Source organism: Oncorhynchus tshawytscha, linkage group LG02 (genome assembly GCF_018296145.1).
Source record: "Oncorhynchus tshawytscha isolate Ot180627B linkage group LG02, Otsh_v2.0, whole genome shotgun sequence".
Lineage (NCBI taxonomy): Eukaryota > Metazoa > Chordata > Actinopteri > Salmoniformes > Salmonidae > Oncorhynchus > Oncorhynchus tshawytscha.
This window is the reverse complement of record NC_056430.1, coordinates 27,749,238-27,765,007: the sequence shown is the minus strand read 5'-3', so window position 1 is coordinate 27,765,007 and position 15,770 is coordinate 27,749,238.

Genomic DNA, 15,770 nt, shown 5'->3' with positions numbered 1-15,770 from the left:
GAATAAAGGGAAAAGGGCCATTCTTGAACATAGGGTGAGACATTCTTATTAATTTGCTAGAGACCCAGTTCGGATTTAAGTATAACTTTTGTATGACTGATGCCTTTAGTGAGCAGTCTAAGGATATATTATTTAATACTTCCTGCCTCCCAAATTCATATTAATTATTTTAAATAGGCCAGTTTAATTTTGTCTGGTTTGCCGTTCCAAATAAAATTGAATATTTTTTTCTCATATGATTTAAAAAACAGTTTGCTACGAGAAGGCAAGACAATAATCAAATAGGTGAACTGGAATATGACTAAAGAGTTAATCAGGGTGATATTCCACAAATAGACATGTATTTACATTTCCATGGTAGCAAGATCTTATGTTAACTTTCTATTAAAATGTATTGGAGTGGGATAATTTATTTATTTTGTATACAGAGTATATCCATATCACCATCAGACCATTTTATTGGTAAACTACACGGTAATGTCAAAGATGTATTTTTTTTTGTGATCCAATACGTAATATAGTACACATCATAAATTGGTTGTAATCCAGAGAGGTTAAAAAATGTCTAGATCCGCTATGATGTTGTGGAGGGATCAAGTCATGGATTTAAAAGAAAACACCTTTGTTTTTAAGCCCTGGATTTCTAATCCCTTGATATTATTGTTAGATTTGATTTTAATAGCTAACATTTCGATGGCGATAATAAATAGTTATGCCGGTCTGATTAGAATGAATAATGTCTGAGCAAACCTTTTAAATTCGATGTGCTATACATTTTGCTGAAATTTTTGCATCACAACAATAAAGTGTAAGGGGCGTCCAATTTTTTAAGTTTATATTTACCACTTGTATCCTGTTTTTTCCTCAAACTTATTCTGAGCCTCTATGGTACCGTTTTTATTGATATCTATATGTTCTGTTACACCTTCTATTTAATTTGTTAGTATGGACTCTTTTGACCTAAATTGCTTTTGTTTTAGAGATGAGTACTGAATAGCATGGCCTCTAAAGGCACATTCAAAAGTGTCCCATACAATAAGGGAATTTGCTGTACCTATGTTAGGTCGTACATTCCTCTCTCCTAGACAAGTTAACAAGTTATCCAATAGGCTTTGATTACATTTCAAATATCCTTGCCCATGTGGAAATTCAGCAAGAGCAATGTACAGTATACAGTGGGGAGAACAAATATTTGATACACTGCCAATTTTGCAGGTTTTCCTACTTACAAAGTATGTAGAGGTCTGTAATTTTTATCATAGGTACAATTCAACTGTTAGAGACGGCATCTAACACAAAAATCTAGAAAATCACGTTGTATGATTTTTAAGTGGCTAACCTCCTTCCCTCAGTAAGAGCATTGAAGATGGGTCGTGGCTGGGTCTTCCAGCATGACAACGACCCAAAAACACACAGCCAGGGCAACTAAAGTGTGGCGCCGTAAGAAGCATCTCAAGGTCCTGGAGTGGCCTAGCCAGTCTCCAGACCTGAGCCCAATAGAACATCTTTGGAGGGAGCTGAAAGTCCGTATTGCCCAGCGACAGCCCCGAAACCTGAAGGATCTGGAGAAGGTCTGTATGGAGGTGTGGGCCAAAATCCCTGCTGCAGTGTGTGCAAACCTGGTCAAGAACTACAGGAAACGTATGATCTCTGTAATTGCAAACAAAGGTTACTGTACCAAATATTAAGTTCTGCTTTTCTGATGTATCAAATAATTATGTCATGCAATAAAATGCTAATTAATTACTTAAAAATCATACAATGTGATTTTCTGGATTTTTGTTTTAGATTCCGTCTCTCACAGTTGAAGTGTACCTATGATAAAAATTACAGACCTCTACATGCTTTGTAAGTAGGAAAACCTGCAAAATCGGCAGTGTATCAAATACTTGTTCTCCCCACTGTATGCCAATTATCTGATGGTCCGACCTCATTATGTCCCTGATCAACACTTTTTAAACTTTTGGTGCCAACGAGAATGACATCAGATAGAAGTCAAGACCACTAGCTTGAATGAGCCTCTGTCATGTATACCTCACTATGTCAGGATATTTAAGCCTCCCTATATCCACTAGTTCCAATATATTCATGACATTCACAATTTCCTTAAGAGCATGAGGGTGGTAGTTTGTAGTGTGATTGCCTAAATGGTCCATTGAGGTATTTAAAACAGTATTATAATCTCTCACTATAATAATAGAGTATTGTATTGCTTGTAGGGTTGACCATTTATTTATATATATTTTCAAAGATGTGTGGATCATCATTATTTGTTCCGTAAAGGTTAATGAGCCATATCTGTTTATGGTCCAATGACATATTTTAAAACATCTTGTAACGACTCTCGTGGGTTGAAGAAGGAGACCAAGGTGCAGCGTGGTAGGCGTTCATGATATTTAATCAACTGAACACCGCAACAAAATAACAAAGTAGAAAAAACAAAAGCGCACAGTTCTGTCAGGCAACAAAATAGCTAAACAGAAAATAACTACCCACAAACACAGGTGGGAAAAAGGCGGCCTAAGTATGATTCCCAATCAGAGACAACGATAGACAGCTGCCTCTGATTGGGAACCATACTCGGAGAAAACAAAGAAATAGACAACATAGAATGCCCACCCCAAATCACACCCTGACCTAACCAAATAGAGAAATAAAACGTCTCTCTAAGGTCAGGGCGTGACACATCTATCTACCTTGCGGATCTGTATGGACAATTTGCACATTTGGATCAAAATTACTGTTAATATCATCAACCCTTTTGAGTGTCTTTGCCCATGGGAGCAGTATATTTCACCCCCCCCCCCAGACCTTTTTCCACACAACTTAATATAAAATTGTTGAATGAGTTACTTGTAAACAATAGATATTATATTCCTTCTCTTTGAGCCAGGTAAATATGTCTTCTTCTTTTCCTATTATCTGCTAAGCCATTACAACTATGTCTGGCCATACTTATTTCACCATTTAGCTGTACCATGATATTTGCATTGCTACTAAATAACCCTCCAATTGTTCTCCATTATTTCACCCACTAAAGCCCCTCCCCATCTCAAGCTGTGTTGTCATCCCAGTGACCGGCAGACCACTACTATCCCCCCGGAACCCTAGGCCCCCAGAGAGGCCAGGACCCATCCTCTGAAAAAAGCACATAGTGCCACCCACAGAACAGAAGCAGATCAACCGCTAAAAGTATTTCCAATGCTCTCACCTCAATGTGCTTTATATATATATATATATATATATATATATATGAGAGCATTGGAAATACTTTTAGCGGAATATATATATATATAAAGCACATTGAGGTGAGAGCATATATATATATATATATATATACACACAAACACACAGTATATGTAATGCAAATCTTGCGTATTTTAATTTCCGTCATTAACAATTAATATGCGTAATAATGTTGGGATTTCATGGACATGATTGTTACCTATAATTATTGCCATTACATTACATTTTTGCCAAGCAATTATTATTTTAGCTCAACAGTTGTTACATCCCAGAGCCCAACTCAAGAAAGTACCTGATTTACGAATGCATATACAGTTAAGCTGTTTGAGAAAGCATGCAAGATTGAGCTTTTTTTTTTGATAAACCAATGTCAAGTCCGAGGTGATAGAGATCAGATCCACCCCTTTCCCTGAAACACAGACGCTGGTCCCCGTTGTGACCATTTTCCCAAGCATCTCTGTGCAGTCAGACCTTTGATTATTTTGTGCCACCAGGGCCACAATAATATGCCCCCTCTCTGAGTGTCCGAGTGCGACCCTCTCCCCATGGGTTACTGCAGCCAGTGTTGCCAGCACTGCCACTACCTGGGTGGGGGTACCCCACCAGAATCCCCATCGGCTAGGTACAAGGGCATCAAGGTTCTCATTAGCAGCTTTGAGAATTTCCTTGTACTGTATATTATGCTCCCCCATTAGGGGGCTCTGGCTTTTTAGGACCAACTCTGCCAGGCAGGCTCAGAATCTTGTGGGGACGGTGCTGCTCTAGTAGGTTCTCTTACCACATTTATCTTTCTGTTTTGGATGCATATAGGCAACTTACAGCAGGCCCATAAAACAGATAAGGACTTCTCTTTAGTGTATGGGTTGCTCAGGTGGGTGTCTAAGGTATATGGTTTGGGACCGTTCCGTCATGTTAGGACAATAAATAAATAAATTAGATTTTTAAATGTATAGCCGTCATCTGCACATTGAAAGCTTTCTCTCACAACCCCTGCTCACAGACACACATTGGCACGGTTTCCTTTCTCACTCACTCAATACCACACTTTTCCAAACACAAAACACACACTACACCTTCCATCACAATACATCAAATCAAATTTTATTGGTCACATACACATGGTTAACAGATGTTAATGTGAGTGCAGCGTAAATGCTTGTGGTTCTAGTTCCGACAGTGCAGTAATATATAACAAGTAATCTAACAATTCCCCAACAACTACCCAATACACACAAATCGGAATTGGTGAATGAGAATATGTACATATAAGTATATGGATGAGAAATGGCCGAGCGGCATAGGCACGGTGCAGTAGATGGAATAAAATACAGTATATACATGTGATATAAGTAATGTAAGATATGTAAACAATATTTAAAGTGACATTGTTTAAAGTGACTAGTGATCCATTTACTAAAGTGTCCAGTGATTGGGTCTCAATGTAGGCAGCAGCCTGTCTGAGTTAGTGATTGTTGTTTAGCAGTCTGATGGCCTCAATCTCTCGGTCCCAGCTTTGATGCACCTGTACTGACCTCGGCTTCTGGATGGTAGCAGTGTGAACAGGCAGTGGCTCAGATGGTTGTTCTTGATGATCTTTTTGGCCTTCCTGTGACATCGAGTGCTATAGGTGTCCTGGAGGGCAGGTAGTTTGCCCCCGGTGATGCGTTGTGCAGACCGCACCACCCTCTGGAGAGCCTTGCGGTTGAGGGCGGTGCAGTTGCCATACCAGACTGATACAGCCCGACAGGATGCTCTCGATTCTGCATCTGTAAAAGTTTGTCAGGGTTTTGGGTGACAAGCCAAATTTCTTCAGCCTGGGTCCACTGTCTGTGTGGGTGGATCATTTCTGTTTGTCTGTGATGTGTACGCCAAGGAACTTTCCACCTTTTCCACTGCTGGCCCTTCGATGTGGATAGGGGGGTGCTCCCTCTGCTGTTTCCTGAAGTCCAAGATCATCTCCTTAGTTTTGTTGACGTTGAGTGAGAGGTTGTTTTCCTGACACCACTCTCCGAGTGCCCTCACCTCCTCCTGTAGGCTGTCTCATCATTGCTGGTGATCAAGCCCACTACTCTTGTGTTGTCTGAAAACTTGATGATTGAGTTGGAGGCGTGAATGGCCACGCAGTCATGGGTGAACAGGGAGTAGTGCAGAGGGATGGGAAAACCCCCTTGTGGGGCCCCAGTGTTGAGGGTCAGTGAAGTGGGGATGTTGTGGGGGCGGATTGTCAGAAAGTCCAGGACCCAGCTGCACAGGGCGGGGTTGAGACCCAGGGCCTCCAGCTTGATAATGAGCTTGAAGGGTACATTGGTGTTGAATGCTGATCTGTAGTCAATGAACATCATTCTTACATAGGTATAATTGTTGTCCAGATGGGATAAGGCAGTGTGCAATGTGATGGCGATTGCGTCATCTGTAGACCTGTTGGGGCGGTATGCAAACTGAAGTGGGTCTAGGGTGGCCGGTAAGGTGGCTGTGATATGATCACTGACTAGCCTCTCAAAGCACTTGATGATGACAGAAATGAGTGCTACGGGGCGGTAGTAATTTAGTTCAGTTATCTTTGCCTTTTTGGGTACAGGAACATTGGTAGCCATATTGAAGCATGTGGAGACAACAGACTGGGATAGGGAGTGATTAAATATGTCCATAAACACATCAGCCAGCTGGTCTGCGTATGCGCTGAGGACATGGCTTGGGATGCCATCTGGGCCAGCAGCCTTGCGAGGGTTGACAAGTTTAAATGTTTTACTCACTTCAGCCACTGAGAAGGAGAGGGAGGGTGCAATCTTTGTTAGCGAGCTGTGACGGGTGCACTGTGTAATCCTCGAAGCGGGCAAAGAAGGTGTCTAGTTTGTTTTTATTTACACTGTATATCATACACTGTATATATTCAGCCATATTTCCAGACCTCTTTCCATGGTTAAATGCTGTGGATCGCGCTTTCAGTTTTGCTCGAAAGCCGCCACCCATCCACGCTTTCTGGTTAGGGTAGGTTTTAATAGTCACAGTGGGTACAACATTTCTGATGCACTTATTTATAAACGCACTCAACGAGTCAGAGTATAGATCGGTACTGTTCTCTGAGGCTCACAAGAACATATTCCAGACCACGTGATCAAAACAATCTTGAAGAGTGGCTTCCGATTGGTCAGACCAGAGTTGAATGAGTCTCGTCACTGGTACATCCTGTGAGTTTCTGTTTGTAAGCTGGGACGAGCAAGATTGCGTCGTGGTCGGATTTGCTGAAGGGAGGGCAGGGGAGGGCTTTGTATGCATCGCGGAAATTAGAGTAGCAGTGGTCGAGAGTATTAGCCCTATGTGTTGTGCAATCAATATGCTGATAGATTTTTAGGTTGCATTGTTCTCAAATTTGCTTTGTTGAAATCACCAGCTACAATTAATGCACCCTCCAGATGATATATACTAGTTTACATAGTTCAGTGAACTTCATTTGAGGACTGTCTTGGTGTTCGCTTGAGGGGGGCATGTGCACAGCTGTAACTATAACTGACAATAATTCTCTTGGTAGGTAGAATGGCTAACATTTGATTGTAAGGAATTCTAGGTCAGATGAGCAGAAGGACTTGAGTTCCTGTATGTTGTTATGATTGCCATGAGTTGTTATTCATAAAGCATTCACCCCCGGCCTTCCTCTTCCCAGAGAGGTGTTTATCTCTGTCGGCGTGATGCATGGAGAAGCCCGGTGGCTGAATTGATTCCGACAACATATCTCGAGAGATCCAGGTTTCCGGAAAACAGAGAATGTTACAATCTCTGAAGTCTCTCTGGAAGGCAACCCTTGCACGAATTTCGCCTATCTTGTTGTCAAGAGACAGGACATTGGTGAGTAGTATACTCAGGAGCCGTGGGCGATGTTCCCGTTTATGAAGCCTGACCAGAAGACCACTACATCTGCCCCTTCTGCGTGCTGTTGTTTGAGGTCAGCTGCTGGGATTAGATCCATTGTCCTCGGTGGTGATCTGAAGAGAGGATCCGCTTCGGGAAAATTGTATTCCTGGTCGTAATGTTGGTAGGTTGACGTTGCTTTTATATCCAATAGTTCTTCCCTGCTGTATGTAATAAGACTTAAGATTTCCTTGGGTAACTATGTCAAAAATTATTTAAAAAACAAAATACTGCATAGTTTCCGGCCATCTCTGTCGGCGCCCAAATACTGTGTCTTCTATGTCTTCTGTTTGCTGTGTTTTTATCTCCAGTATATTTGTGTTCCAATTAGTGATATTTGAAGATGTATCATTTTGCTAGTTACCCTTTCGTCTGATGCTATCTTATGCATTTATGAAATACTATGAATGGAAAATGACCTATGGGACTCCCAATCACGGCCAGATGTGATGCAGCCTGGATTCAAATCGGGTACTGCCTCTTACACTGAGATGCAGTGGCTTAGACCACTGCACCACTCGGGAGCCCAACAAATTATTTTACAACATTCCCTATCTTGAAAGGTGTAGTGTAGATGTAGTTTACTTAACAATTGTTTTAGTTTATTGCTTTTCTATCTATTTTGATTTATTATTACAATCCCTACAATGGCTAGTATTGGGTGTTCAATTATTTGAGAACCTCTATGAGAACTTTTAAATGTTTAGAATAGCCATGGAGTAGTCATTGTGTTTCAGAACATTTGTTTGTCCATATAAAGTTTATCGATTACGAGAACTACACGCTTCCCTTTTAATCTATTTTCCGTGAAGATTGGGTACATAACGTTGCGCTGTTCTGCAATCAAATGTACTTATAAAGCCCTTCTTACATCGGCTGATGTCACAAAGTGCTGTACAGAAACCGAGATTAAAACCCCAAACAGCAAGCAATGGGTAGACGCACGGGGGCTAGGAACAACTCCCTAAAAGGCCAGAACCTAGGAAGAAACCTAGAGAGTAACAAGGCTATGACTCTGCCGGGTGGAGATTATAACAGAACATGGCCAAGATGTTCAAATGTTCATAGATGACCAGCAGGGTCAAATAATAATAATCACAGTGGTTGTGAAGGGTGCAACAGGTCAGCACCTCAGGAGTAAATGTCAGTTGGCACTACCGCTCCTGCTGTCAGGGTTCCAGGTCAGGGTTCCATAGCCGCAGGCTGAACAGCTGAAACTGGAGCAGCAGCACGGCCAGGTGGACTGGGAACAGCAAGGAGTCATTGGGCCAGGTAGTCCTGAGGCATGGTCCTAGGGCTCAGGACCTCCGAGAGAGAGAGAGAGAGAGAGAGAAAGAAAGTGCATACTTAAATTCACACAGGACACCGGATAAGACAGTAAAAATACTCCAGATATAACAGACTGACCCTAGTGCCGGACACATAAACTTCTGCAGCATAAATAGTGGAGGGTAAGACAGGAGGGGTCGGGAGACACTGTGGCCCTGTCCGACGACACCCCCGGACAGGGCCAAACCAGCAGGATATAACCTCACACACGTTGCCAAAGCACAGCCCGCACACCACTAGAGGGATATCTTCAACTACCAAATCAAATCAAATCAGATTTTATTTGTCACATACACATGATTAGCAGATGTTAATGCGAGTGTAGCGAAATGCTTGTGCTTCTAGTTCCGACAATGCAGTAATAACCAACAAGTAATCTAGCTAACAATTCCAAAACTACTACCTTATAGACACAAGTGTAAGGGGATAAAGAATATGTACATAAAGATATATGAATGAGTGATGGTACAGAGCGGCATAGGCAAGATACAGTAGATGGTATTGAGTGCAGTATATACATATGAGATGAGTATGTAAACAAAGTGGCATAGTTAAAGTGGCTAGTGATACATGTATTACATAAAGATGCAGTAGATGATATAGAGTACAGTATATACATATACATATGAGATGAATAATGTAGGGTATGTAAACATTATATTAGGTAGCATTGTTTAAAGTGGCTAGTGATATATTTTACATCATTTCCCATCAATTCCCATTATTAAAGTGGCTGGAGTTGAGTCAGTGTGTTGGCAGCAGCCACTCAATGTTAGTGGAGGCTGTTTAACAGTCTGATGGCCTTGAGATAGAAGCTGTTTTTCAGTCTCTCGGTCCCAGCTTTGATGCACCTGTACTGACCTTGCCTTCTGGATGATAGCGGGGTGAACAGGCAGTGGCTCGGGTGGTTGTTGTCCTTGATGATCTTTATGGCCTTCCTGTGACATCGGGTGGTGTAGGTGTCCTGGAGGGCAGGTAGTTTGCCCCCGGTGATGCGTTGTGCAGACCTCACTACCCTCTGGAGAGCCTTACGGTTGTGGGCGGAGCAGTTGCCGTACCAGGCGGTGATACAGCCCGACAGGATGCTCTCGATTGTGCATCTGTAGAAGTTTGTGAGTGCTTTTGGTGACAAGCCGAATTTCTTCAGCCTCCTGAGGTTGAAGAGGCGCTGCTGCGCCTTCTTCACGATGCTGTCTGTGTGGGTGGACCAATTCAGTTTGTCTGTGATGTGTACGCCGAGGAACTTAAAACTACTGTTCCATCAATGTGGATAGGGGGGTGTTCCCTCTGCCATTTCCTGAAGTCCACAATCATCTCCTTAGTTTTGTTGACGTTGAGTGTGAGGTTATTTTCCTGACACCACACTCCTAGGGCCCTCACCTCCTCCCTGTAGGCCGTCTCGTCATTGTTGGTAATCAAGCCTACCACTGTTGTGTCGTCCGCAAACTTGATGATTGAGTTGGAGGCGTGCGTGGCCACGCAGTCGTGGGTGAACAGGGAGTACAGGAGAGGGCTCAGAACGCACCCTTGTGGGGCCCCAGTGTTGAGGATCAGCGGGGAGGAGATGTTGTTGCCTACCCTCACCACCTGGGGGCGGCCCGTCAGGAAGTCCAGTACCCAGTTGCACAGGGCGGGGTCGAGACCCAGGGTCTCGAGCTTGATGACGAGCTTGGAGGGCACTATGGTGTTAAATGCCGAGCTGTAGTCGATGAACAGCATTCTCACATAGGTATTCCTCTTGTCGAGATGGGTTAGGGCAGTGTGCAGTGTGGTTGAGATTGCATCGTCTGTGGACCTATTTGGGCGGTAAGCAAATTGGAGTGGGTCTAGGGTGTCAGGTAGGGTGGAGGTGAAATGGTCCTTGACTAGTCTCTCAAAGCACTTCATGATGACGGAAGTGAGTGTTACGGGGCGGTAGTCGTTTAGCTCAGTTACCTTAGCTTTCTTGGGAACAGGAACAATGGTGGCCCTCTTGATGCATGTGGGAATAACAGACTGGGATAGGGATTGATTAAATATGTCCGTAAACACACCAGCCAGCTGGTCTGCGCATGCTCTGAGGGCGCGGCTGGGGATGCCGTCTTGGCCTGCAGCCTTGCGAGGGTTGACACGTTTAAATGTTTTCCTCACGTCGGCTGCAGTGAAGGAGAGTCCGCATGTTTTAGTTGCGGGCCGTGTCAGTGGCACTGTATTGTCCTCAAAGCGGGCAAAATAGTTTAGTCTGCCTTGGAGCAAGACATCCTGGTCCGTGACGGGGCTGGTTTTCTTTTTGTAATCCGTGATTGACTGTAGACCCTGCCACAAGCCTCTTGTGTCTGAGCTGTTGAATTGAGATTCTACTTTGTCTCTATACTGACGCTTAGCTTGTTTGATTGCCTTGCGGAGGGAATAGTTACACTGTTTGTATTCGGTCATGTTTCCGGTCACCTTGCCCTGATTAAAAGCAGTGGTTCGGGTTTTCAGTTTCACGCGAATGCTGCCATCAATCCACGGTTTCTGGTTTGGGAATGTTTTAATCGTTGCTATGGGAACGACATCTTCAACGCACGTTCTAATGAACTCGCTCACCGAATCAGCGTATTCGTCAATGTTGTTGTCTGACGCAATACGAAACATATCCCAGTCCACGTGATGGAAGCAGTCTTGGAGTGTGGAATCAGATTGGTCGGACCAGCTTTGAACAGACCTCAGCGCGGGAGCTTCTTGTTTTAGTTTCTGTCTGTAGGCAGGGATCAACAAAATGGAGTCGTGGTCAGCTTTTCCGAAAGGAGGGCGGGGCAGGGCCTTATATGCGTCGCGGAAGTTAGAATAGCAGTGATCCAAGGTTTTTCCAGCCCTGGTTGCACAATCGATATGCTGATAAAATTTAGGGAGTCTTGTTTTCAGATTAGCCTTGTTAAAATCCCCAGCTACAATGAATGCAGCCTCCGGATAAATGGATTCCAGTTTGCAAAGAGTCAAATAAAGTTCATTCAGAGCCATCGATGGTGTCTGCTTGGGGGGGGAATATATACAGCTGTGATTATAATCGAAGAGAATTCCCTTGGTAGATAATGCGGTCGACATTTGATTGTGAGGAATTCTAAATCAGGTGAACAGAAGGACTTGAGTACCTGTATGTTGTTATGATCGCACCACGTCACGTTAACCATGATGAATACGCCTCCACCCCTCTTCTTACCAGAAAGATGTTTGTTTCTGTCTGCCCGATGCGTGGAGAAACCAGCTGGCTGCACCGACTCCGATAGCATCTCTCCAGTGAGCCATGTTTCCGTGAAGCAAAGAACGTTACAGTCTCTGATGTCCCTCTGGAATGCTACCCTTGCTCGGATTTCATCAACCTTGTTGTCAAGAGACTGGACATTGGCGAGAAGAATGCTAGGGAGTGGTGCACGATGTGCCCGTCTCCGGAGTCTGACCAGAAGACCGCTCTGTTTCCCCCTTTTACGAAGTCGTTTTTTTGGGTCGCCGGCTGGGATCCATTCCGTTGTCCTGGGTGAAAGGCAGAACACAGGATCCGCTTCGCGAAAGTCATATTCTTGGTCGTACTCATGGTGAGTTGACGCTGCTCTTATGTTCAGTAGTTCTTCTCGACTGTATGTAATGAAACCTAAGATGACCTGGGGTACCAATGTAAGAAATAACACGTACAAAAAACAAAAAACTGCATAGTTTCCTAGGAACGCGAAGCGAGGCGGCCATCTCTGTCGGTGCCGGAAGTTCGGAGTCCTTACCATCCTAAGAAAAGGATGAGTATAACCCACAAAGGTCTCTGCCACGGCATCAACCCGGACAGGAAGATCACGTCAGTGACTCAACCCACTCAAGTGACGCACCCCTCCTAGGGACGTAATGGAAGAGCACCAGTAAGCCAGTGACTCAGCCCCTGTAATAGGGTTTGAGGCAGAGAATCCCAGTGGAGAGAGGGGAACCAGCCAGTCAGAGACAGCAAGGGCAGTTTGTTGCTCCAGTGCCTTTACGTTCACCTTCACACTCCTGGCCAGACTACACTCAGTCATAGGACCTACTGAAGAGATGAGTCTTCAATAAAGATTTAAAGGTTGCGACCGAGTCTATGTCTCTCACATGGATAGGCAGACCATTCCATTAAAAATGGAGCCCTGCCCCCGGCTGTTTGCTTAGAAATTCTAGGGTCAGTAAGGAGGCCTGTGTCTTGTGACCGTAGCGTACCTGTAGGTATGTACGGCAGGACCAAATCGGAAAGATGGGTAGGAGCAAGCCCATGTAATTCTTTGTAGGTTAGCAGTAAAACCTTGAAATCAGCCCTTGCCTTAACAGGAAGCCAGTGTAGAGAGGTTAGCACTGGAGTAATATGATCACATTTTTGGGTTCTAGTCAAGATTTTAGCAGCCGTGTTTAGTACTAACTGAAGTTTATTTAATACCTTATCTGGGTAGCCAGAAAGTAGAGCATTGTTGTAGTCTGACCTAGAAGTGACAAAAGCATGCATACATGCATCATTTTTGGACAGAAAGATTCTGATTTTTGCAATGTTACGTAGATGGAAAAAAGCTTCCTTGAAACAGTCTTGATATGTTCGTCAAAAGACAGATCAGGGTCCAGAGTAACGCATCCACTTCCTTATGACTGAAACACAGGCTTCCAGGGAGGGCAATTTTGGGGCTTCACCATGTTCCATCGAAATGTACAGCTGTGTGTCATCCGCATAGCAGTGAAAGTTAACATTGACAAAGTTTCCAAATGACATCACCAAGAGGTAAAATATATTGTGAAAACAAAACACCAACATTTACAGTTGATTAGTCAGAGGACAAACCATCCACAGAGACAAACTGATATCTTTCCGACAGATAAGATCTAAACCAGGCCAGAACTTGTCCGTGTAGACACATTTGGGTTTCCAATCTCTCCAAAAGAATGTGGTGATCAATGGTATCCAAAGCAGCACTTAGGTCTAGGAGCACGAGGACAGATGCAGAGCCTTGGTATGATTCCATTAAAAGGTTATTTATCACCTTCACAAGTGCAGTCTCAGTACTATGATGGGGTCTAAAACCAGACTGAAGCGTTTCGTATACACTGTTTGTCTTCATTAAGGCAGTGAGTTACTGCGCAACAGCTTTTTCAAAAAAAAAAAATTGAGAGGAATGGGTAATTCGATATAGGCCGATAGTTTTTTTATATTTTCTGAGTCAAGGTTTGGCTTTTTCAAGAGAGGCTTTATTATTGCCACTTTTAGTGAGTTTGGTACACATCTGGTGGATAGAGAGCCATTTATTATGTTCAACATAGGAGGGCCAAACACAGGAAGCAGCTTCTTCAGTAGTTTAGCTGGAATAGGGTCAATGTGTCATCAATGTGTCAAGAGATATGATACTGAGAAACTTGAGTGTCTCCCTTGATCCAAGGTCTTGGCAGAATTGTGCAGACTCAGGACAACTGAGCTTTGGAGGAATTCGCAGATTTAAAGAGTCCGTAATTTGCTTTCTAATCATGATCTTTTCCTCAAAGAAGTTCATGAATGTATCACTGCTGAAGTGAAAGCCATCCGCTCTTAGGGAATCCTGCTTTTTAATTAGCTTTACGACAGTATCAAAAATACATTTTGGATTGTTCTTATTTTCCTCAATTAAGTTGGAAAAATAGGTTGATAGAGCATCAGTGAGGGCTCGTTGATACTGCACGTCACTGTCTTTCTAAGCTAGTCGGAAGACTTCCAGTTTGGTGTAGAGCCATTTCCGTTCCAATTTTCTGGAAGCTTGCTTTAGTGCTCGGATATTTTCTTAATAGCAGGGAGCAAGTTTCTTATGACAAATGTTTTTGTTTTTAGGGGTGTGACTGCATCTAGGGTATTGCGCAAGGTTAAATAGAGTTCCTCAGCTAGGTGGTCAACTGATTATTGTACTCTGACGTCCTTGGGTAGGCGGAGGGAGTCTGGAAGGGCATCTAGGAATCTTTGGGTTGTCCGAGAATTTATAGCACGACTTTTGATGATCCTTGGTTGGGGTCTGAGCAGATTATTTGTTGCGATTGCAAATGTAATAAAATGGTGGTCCGATAGTCCAGGATTATGAGGAAACACATTAAGATCCACAACATTTAATCCACAGGACAAAACTAGGTCCAGAGTATGACTGTGGCAGTGAGGAGGTCCGGAGACATGTTGGACAAAACCCACAGAGTTGGTGATGGTTCCGAAAGCCTTTTGGAGTGGGTCTGTGGACTTTTCCATGTGAATATTAAAGTTACCAAAAAAATGAATATAATCTACCAAGACTACATGTTCTGATAGGAATTCAGGGAACTCAGTGAGGAACACAGCATATGGCCCAGGAGGCCTGTAAACAGTAGCTATAAAAAGTGATTGAGTAGGCTGCATAGATTTCCTGACTAGAAGCTCAAAAGACAAAAAACATCGTTTTTTTTTGTTAGCAACACTTCCACCTTTGCGGGATGCGCGGGGATATGGTCACTAGTGTAACCAGGAGTTGAGGCCTCATTTAACACAGTAAATTCATCAGGCTTGAGCCATGTTACAGTCAGGCCAATCACATCAAGATTATGATCAGTGATTAGTTAATTGACTATAACTGCCTTGGAAGTGAGGGATCTAACATTAAGTAGCCCTATTTTGAGATGTGAGTAATCACAATCTCTTCCAATGATTGCAGGAATGGAGGAGGTCTTTATTCCAGTGAGATTGCTAAGACAAACACAGCCATGTTTAGTTTTGCCCAACCTAGGTCGAGGCACAGACACAGTCTCAATGGGGATAGCTGAGCTGATTACACTGACTGTGCTAGTGGCTGACTCCACTAAGCTGGCAGGCTGGCTAACAGCCTGCTGCCTGGCCTGCACCCTATCTCATTGTGGAGCTAGGGGAGATAGAGCCCTGTCTATGTTCGTAGATAAGATGAGAGCACCACTCCAGCTAGGATGGAGTCTGTCACTCCTCAACAGGCCAGGCTTGGTCCTGTTTGTGGGTGAGTCCCAGAAAGAGTGCCACTGATCTACAAATTCTATCTTTTGGGAGGGGCAGAAAACAGTTTTCAACCAGCGATTGAGTTGTGAGACTCTGCTGTAGAGCTCATCACTCCCCCTAACTGGGAGGGGGCCAGAGACAATTACTCGATGCCGACATCTTTCTAGCTGATTTACACTCTGAAGCTATGTTGCGCCTGGTGACCTCTGACTGTTTCATCATAACATCGTTGGTGCCGACATGGATTACAATATCCATATACTCTCTACACTCGCCAGTTTTAGCTTTAGCCAGCACCATCTTCAGATTAGCCTTAACATCAGTA